The sequence below is a fragment of the Solanum pennellii genome, chromosome 4 (genome assembly GCF_001406875.1).
Source record: "Solanum pennellii chromosome 4, SPENNV200".
In the NCBI taxonomy this organism is placed as follows: domain Eukaryota; kingdom Viridiplantae; phylum Streptophyta; class Magnoliopsida; order Solanales; family Solanaceae; genus Solanum; species Solanum pennellii.
In genome coordinates, this window is record NC_028640.1 from 65,028,902 (window position 1) to 65,038,018 (window position 9,117).

Genomic DNA, 9,117 nt, shown 5'->3' on the forward strand with positions numbered 1-9,117 from the left:
AAAAAATATATTTTAACTTAGATATTAATGATGAATTAGAAGAAATTCCTAGCTGTCAACAAGTTAAAGATAGCATAAAAATTGAAGCAAGAAAATTGTATGATTTATATAATGCTAATAAAAATTTATCAAGTGAAAATGAACCTGAAAGCTCTAGGGTTAGATTTGATGAAAATAATATTGATAATTATTTAGAGGATTATCTTGAACTTTCTCACGATAATAGAAATGATTTTGATGCATATATTAATCAAATGACAGAATCTACTAAAGATGTTCTCAAATGGTGGAGAGAGCGCACCAAAGGATTTCCAAAACTAATACCGATGGTTCGAGATATATTAGCAATGCAAGCGTCGTCGGTAGCTTCGGAAGGCGTCTTTAGTGCAGCAAGGTTTCAACTTGGAGAACATAGGCATTCACTAGCAGCCGACAGCTTGGAGATATCGGTATTATTTCGAGATTGGATTAATGCCGAGAGAAGAAATTTGGGTCGTGAACCACTACCGACCAAATTTCAAGATGACGTTGATGAAGTAATGCAGGATTATAGTGACGACGGGATTGAAGCAATGGAAGATCTTTCTATTCAACCTATTCCCGAACATGTTACTAAAGAAATGTTGAATGATTTACGAAGGGATTTATATGGTGGCACCAACTATTAGTAAAAGTATGATAATTTGAGATTTAATTCAAACTAATATTTTTGTAAATATAATTGTAATATCAAATATATATTAATAAAAATATAGGCTATTCGCCTTAATTTGTTTTTTAATATTGTTGTATTAAATTTAATTTTTAATATAGTCAATTTTAAATTTTATAACTTTAAAGTTTAAATTCAAAAATTTCAAACTTTAAGAGTTTGAAATTTAAATTTTATAACTTTAAAATTTGAATTTAAAATTTTCAAACTTTAAAAGTTTGAATTTAAAAGTTTGAAAATTTAAATTTGAAACTTAAAAATTTTGAAAATTTTAAATTAAAACTTTAAAGTTTGAATTTAAAATTTTCAAAATTTAAGAGTTTGAAATTTAAATTTTATAACTTTAAAGTTTGAAATTTAAATTTTATAACTTTAAAATTTGAATTTAAAATTTTCAAACTTTAACAGTTTGAATTTAAAGTTTGAAAATTTAAATTTATAACTTTAAAGTTTGAAATTTAAATTTTTAATTGCTTAATTATTATAATAAAAATTAGATTCAATTAAAAAAAATTAATTTTTTTTTAAATACCGGTTCGTCCCGGATACCGGTCCGGTCCGGTATACTACCGGTTCACTTCCGGACCGGGACGGAACATTACTAATTTTACCGGTTTCCCGGACCGATCCGGTACCGGTTCCGGAACGTTACCGGTCCACACAGTACCGGTTCCGATAATTACCGGTCCGGTTCTCCCGGTTCCGGTACCACTGCCAGCCATACCTGCACCCAAGCTAAGCCTTTCCTTTACTATTTTCCGTTGACGAAGAAAGTACCTTTTAACTGTCAAAATGCTCTAAATTAGTAAAGCAGAATAACATAATCCTAACGATACAAAACCTTTCATACTTATTTGATCAATCACCTGCTCCCAAACTAAAATATCTCCTTTCCTTTCCTTGGTCGAAGCCAATAACTATTATCTGTGGAAAAAAAGACATTTACTATGTATATGCATATTGAACTGATGAAACGCCAAAAGAACACAATAACCTAGCTCTCCATCGCATGACAACAATGCTACAACCAACCAATCAAGAATTCATCAATGACATAATACATAAACAGACATTTGGCACAGCTGGCAAGTAATATAAGTACTCCAACTCTAGGTCGTTTGGTTGAGAACAAGTTATCATGGGGTTAGCTATCCTGGGATAACTTATCTCACCATGTATATGGGATAACTTATCCCATCACTATGATATAAATGGTGGGATAAGTTATCCCAAACATGGCAACCAAACAAGATACAAAAATTTTATCCCATCACTATTTTCTTATCCATTACTATTTATTTTTATCCCTCACACCAAATGACCCCCGAAAGTACACACCTAGACGCCTCAACTTGGTCAAAACTCGACTGGAAACTAAACACTCCAAACCGTCCTCAATGTGTATCATGGACACCTAACCCTGACGTGGCACATAAGTTATGGAGGTGTTCAGATAATCATTTTGTAAGTTGAAGTGTTCAACTAGCACTGGCATAATGGTGACGAGTTGATGTGTCTAAGTAATAGTATTTTCTATACAACAACATGACAGGGGAACTAAAAACTAATTAATTCCATGAAGTCTCAAATTAACTAACATCAAAGACAATAATGTGCTTACTGTGTTGAAAGTGGGACTCAGTGGTGTCTTGATTAACCTTAACCCATTTTTTTCTGAATCTTTTCCCATTTGAAATATCTCTCTCTGAATTCTAACTTAAAGGGAAAAAAAAAAAACTCTGTGCCATTAGAAGTGATACATGCAATATACATAAACAAGAGAATTCATCTTATATATTTTAGAGGGTGGCCTAATGAACGTTAACCTTTGACATTAGGCAACACTTTTTAAATGTCGCCATTTTTGGCTACACTTATAAAGTGTAGCCAAAGAGGTATAAGGGCACGCTTTGTTGTGATGCATTAGCGACATCTATTTTTTATTATACTACACTCAGAAGTGTTGTCTTTACAGTGTTATTGAATCGAAATAAAATATTTGTATATCAAATATCTCTCGGTTTATACAATACAAATTATACATTATAATTTGTACAATTTGTGTTGTATTGAGTGAGAAAGAGAGAAAGGCAAAATAGAACTGATAAGGGAAATTTTGTATTTGTATTTGTATAAGTGTATAGGATGAAAATATATGTATTTGTGTATACAATTTTCTCTCAATTTATACATTTGTGTTAGTATAAAGTGAGAGGCAAGGGAGTTGGCGAGCGTGATCTGGGAGAGTGGCAAGCGAGATGTATGGGGAGAGAGGCAATGGCGAAGTGTATGGTACGGATTAGCATCAAATGAAAGTGTGATTATAGCATTTAATTTGAATTGATAGTTTGCTATTTTATACAATTTTCCATTAAAGTATTATTATTCCCTCAAAATATATAAAATAAAATGTAAAATATTATTTTATCTCGCTCCGTCACTTCCTCTCACCATACTTCATCCCCTCCTCATTATAGTATTTTATTTTTAAAAAAAATAATCTACACCACCCCACATAAACCCCACTTCCAAATTGTTTTTGGAAAATTGTATATAATGGCAAACTAATAAATTAATTTAATTGATATAACCACCCTTTGATTTAATTGTCCCTTAGCGAACTCTTTGTCAGACACCTCTCTCCCTCAAACTCTCGCTCGCCACTCTCCTCTCTCGCTCCATCTTTTCCTTGTTTCCTCTCACTTTTATACAAACACAAGTGTATAAAATTTGTTTCTATTTGTATAAAGCTGATGAAATTGTATAAATACATATATTTTTGTTCCCCTCTCTCCCCTCTCCCACATCTCGCTCCCCACTCTCCCTATTCTTGTTCGCCAACCTCGTCTCTCTCGCTTATACAAACAGAAACGAAATGTATAAATTGTGTTTCTGTTTGTATAAAGCGAGAGAAAATTGTATATACACATGCAAATACATATATTTTCATCCTATACCCTTATAATTATACAATAAAAATACTCCTCTGCCCAATTTCTTTTGCCTTTCTCTTTTTCTCATTTTATACAAATTCAAATTGTATATAATTTCTCTCTTTCTCGATTATACAATCAACTTCAATTGTATATTCCCTGCCCAAGTCTCTTTTGCCTTTCTCTCTTTCTCATTTTATACAAATTCAAATTGTATAAAATCGTTCTACACACTTATAATTATACATTTCGTTTTTATACAATTCTCTGCCCAAGTCTCTTTCTCTTTCTCGTTTTATACACTTCGTTTTATACAATTCGCTTCAATTGTATATGTATAGCGAATCATACATTTATATGTTTGCTCTGGAGAAATTATGCAAACTTTACATATCCAAAAATGTATATACATATCTAACACAAAACGAAAAAATAAATAAAAATAAATTAGAAGTTGGGGGTTAGACAGAGAGGAGTAGAACTTTTTTCTTAAAAAAAATAAATAATATCAAATTACTTTGGGAAGGGGCCGGGGAGGGGCAAGCCCTAAAAATGTTAAAAGTATTTTACAAAAGAAATTTATAAAAATAAAGAACTGGGGTTTGGTGGGTGGAAAGGAGGTGGTGGAGTGGCGTGAAAAAATATTTTAAATTTTATTTTTTAAAATATAATTTCCTTTTTATTTTGTGATAGGAATACTTTAATTTTTAGCTTTTAACTAATATTAATAGTTTATTAAATTTTTGACAAGGTGAAATATTTTATCCATGTGAAATGCCACATAGCAAGATTTTTGCAAATGAAAAAAGTGAATGCATCGCACATGTCATTGAGGTGTGTTTCTCAAACTAATAAGTGATGGTTTATGTATGAAACTCACTCTCCTAATAGTTTTGTTTACGCATGAAACTAAAAAAACGAAAATAGTTTAGGCGTGTTTGATACTTATCTCAATCTTGTGAATTTAAACTGAAACAACTTTCACATATAACAAACATAAAATTATATTTGTATGTTATAGTTATAGTTTGCATTTGCTATGGGGCTTTTGTTTTGTATAATTCGCTAGATACTTCAATTTTATAAAAATTGTTCAGTTTTGTATAAATTCATTTATACAATGTAATTTGTATAATTGAAAGTGTATATATTTGTATTTATATGTACAATTTTCTCTCGCTTTATACAAACACAAACGCATCTTATACATTTTATACATTTGTATACCGGATGACTAATTATATATCAAAAATGATTAATTGTATGTCGAATCAGATGGCAAAAAAATAAGATGTTTGCTGCGAATTACAAGTAAAATAAACTATAGTTATTTCATTTAATTTGAATTAATAGTTTTCTATTTCATACAATTTCCCCTTTAAACTAATTTATCAACATATTATTTAGTTTTGTGATATTAAATATATTAAGTGGCAAAGTGAAATAAAAGAGTTGACCAAAAAAAAGTTCATTCAGCAAAAAGAATAAAATTTCAAATGAATTATGACTTGATTTGTAGTGATTTTGATTTATAGTTATAAAACTTCGTTTGAATTCTTGATCTGAGCTTTTAGTCTCAATTTATCAATAATGGACTCATATAAGTTTGAAATTTTGGAAAAAAATGAATTAAGTAAATGTTAAATAGGTTTGTTAAAATTTATATAAATAAATTAATAATTAAAGTTTTTTCTTTTATGATACTAAAATTTATGTTTCAGATTTGAGTTTATTCCAAATATGTATTAGTCAAAATTATCAATGATCTTTAAACTCTTCAAACTTACAAAAGTCAAATATAGTATATATACCGGTAAACAAGATATCAAAGAATGTGCGAAGAATAAGAAAACAAGATATCAAAGAATGTGCCAAGAATAAGAAAAATTTTCCAAATAAAATTTATTTCATATAGTGTCAATAATATCATTGTTTACAAAGATATAATGCCTAATATAGTACATCATACCTCTTTTTTTACCTAAATAACTTTTATCTCTCAACAGTTCTTTTCAAGTTAGATAGTGCAAAATAGAAGTGCACAATAACTAAGATCGATAAATAATTATTTATCTTAACGAAACAATGAGTAAGATAAAAAGTAACCCCAACTACTCATATTGATATTAATTAGTTTTCACTCAAAGAAGATGATGTGCAAATGTGTATGTCGAGATGTAAATATTTTTAAAAAAAATTGCACTAATTTTACATACATTTCGAGATCAATAGTAATTCAACCTATTAAAATAAATATGGTCGAACACATTTATTATTTTAAAAAATTTTTATTCAACTTATTTATTAAAAGATATCCATACATAATTCTTTTACTAATTATAATATCTCTAGGTTCAACGTAATGGCAAATCAATAAATCAATGCCGCACAGAGAAGTCATTGAAAATATTAGTTAGAAAACCTTGAAATTGATAAACTTAAAGCTGCTATTATACTATTTACACAATGAAAAGAGATATTAGGAGGCTATATGGTGAATTAAATAGCCAGTATATCATCACTTATTATTTGATTATATTATGACAAAAGACTAAAGAAGAATTACTTGATATAGTCTGAACTCTATCATATTAACGAGAACAGTAATTAAGTTGAGAGATTTTATGTGTATTGAAATAAAAAGACTAAACCTAATTTAATTATTCGTCAAACATTTTGTGTATGAACTATATATGTATAACAATTTTCATTTTTCTTTTAATAATGTTAACCACTTGATGTGATATAATACCTTTGTTCTTATTCTCAAAAATCTTATTGCTATATAATAAGTTTTAATTAAGTTGATTCAAAATTTTGGAATATGACACAGTTCACTTTCATTTAACTAAAAACTTATAAATTTGAGAATAAAATATATTATATTCTTAATGTCATGACTATAAAAGGAAATGATTAATTAGTCTAAATCGTAATTATAACTTTGTAATACATGCATATAGTAGTAACTTTTTTAGTAGTTATAAACTATAAAGAGATAGAAAACTTTTCCTCGCGAATAATTTACAATAATTTCTTTTATAAATTACCTCTTCATGAAATATAGTTTATAATACTTCAAATTTGTATGAGCCTTTTCTTTTTTGTCGAAACTCTTGAATTCATTACGTTATAATAGCATTGTAGTTTATTTTTTTTTATATATTTGAAAGGGATAATGCACAAGTACCCCTCAATCTATGTCCGAAATTTCAGAGACACACTTATACTATACTAAGGTCTTATTACCCCTGAACTTATTTTATAAATAATTTTCTACCCCTTTTCGACCTACGTGGCACCATCTTGTAGGCCCAGCATGTGCTGACGTTTTCTTTCAAAATAGTGTCGCGTAGGCCAAGTTGTTGTTATATCTTTGCATTAGACTTAATTAACATAGTTAGAAGTAACTCAACTATAGTATTAACTCAACAATAAAATATTTTTTATCGGTTTTTGGTCTACCGATTTTAGGTTTAACCAATAAGAAAATACTTATAAAATAAATATATAACTTTTCTTATAAATTTGATGCGAAAACACAGTAATGTAACATTAAAAAAGACGCTCATAAAAAATGAACAATAATAACAAACATGAAAAGAACTATATGAGTGTAATACAAAGAGAAATTAAGAAGAATAAAGTTCTTACTTTAAATTTTAACATTTTGTATGATATAAAATTGTGAACTCAAAGTTACTGTGAAGTGTAAGTTGAAGATTAAAGGACAAATATAGTAACTAGTAAGATATTGAAATTATTATATAACATTTATGTACAAGTAAAAATAGTAAATTACAACTCTTAATGGATCATCGGTTTATCCAATAACCCAATATTTAAAACAAATTCCAAATCGATAACCAAATAATTTTTTTATAAAACCATTCAAAATCCGTTAATCCAATATCCCAATAACAACAAGTCAGTTAAACTTTTATCAATTCAGTTTATAGATTGATTTTGTTTGCACAATCTTACTAATAAAAATTTCGATTTCAAATTTTAAATGTAAAAAAACTTTAATAAAAACTGATACCTCCAAACAAGCTTACCCGATGTAAATTCAAATCAATCCAATCTTAACATAATTATCAAATACATAATTAAAAGACAAAATAAGATATATAAAGGGGGCAAAAAGGATAAAGGGACTCCAAAATGAGAAGGAAAAAGGGGAAGAAAGAAACAAAAAAATAAAGTAATTTGCACGAGGGAAGAGGCGCCCATTTTCTTTGTTTTGCGCAAAATCCGCAAAGAGTTTGCCGTGCTCCTCAAACTCTAAAAGTCTAAATCAGTGCACCGAATTTTATATTTAAAAAAATTATTATTATTTACTTTATCATACATAATTTATATTACTTTCTTTTATAATCATTTAATATAAAAATATTTTATACCATAATTATTTAAAAAATATAAATTGCAAGGAAATATTATAATTTTAAAAAAATTATATATAGAAAAATAAATTTATAAAAAAGCTAACTTTATATCTAAAATTAATATTATAAAATATTACATAAAAAATAATTAAATATACAAGAGATTTAATTAAAATATACCATTTATATAATGTTAAATTAAAAATTTTGTATCATAAAATAATATTAGAATGTCCAATAACGTGAATTAGTGTCATAATTAGTGTTACATATCAAAATAGTGTAAAATTGAGTGTTGAATTCGAGCTCCAAAACACTCAATTTTACACCAAATAAAAATTTGATACAAAATTTGATCTTGGATTGGAGATGGTCTAAGCGCTTCTTTTATTAAAAAAAATACTTATTTTATTTCTTTTTCCTATTAATAGAAGAGAAGGGTTAAATATATTCTTCAATTATTCAAAATGAGTTAGTTTTATTTTTTACTCAAAAATATCTTTCAACTTACAGAATGCAAAAAAAAAATCCCTTTTAACGGTTATTCCAAAACCAAAAAAAAAAATGTTAACTTTGGTAAAAGTTGTGGGGATAATTGATATATCCATGAACTTTAAGGTACTTGACTGTAAATTACCTAACCATTTAATGAGCATAAGACAAATCAAAAAGGTGATTTACCTGCTTAATCACGCCATTATGAACCAATTAATTGGTCCTGACATGTAAGATTCTCCCAAAATTTACATTATTATACACATAAGACCATTGAGGTACGCTGTTAAAAGGGACAAATGGATCAGATTGCATAGAAATATATTCTCAAGGGCTAAAAGAGTAAGATTCAGATCTCCAGTATTAATTGAAAGAAATACTTCAATAAGAAAATTAAGTGGAATATTCTATATTAAATTAAAATAAATAAATAAATTTTAAAAAATCAAACTTGATCTTTTTAAAAAGGGACAAGGTTCAAAAATATCTTTTTAACTATGTGAATGGAATAAAAATGTCTTTCGTTTATAGTTTGATTCAAAAATGTTCTTATTGTCAATATTTTGGCTCAAAAATTCCCTTAAACTAT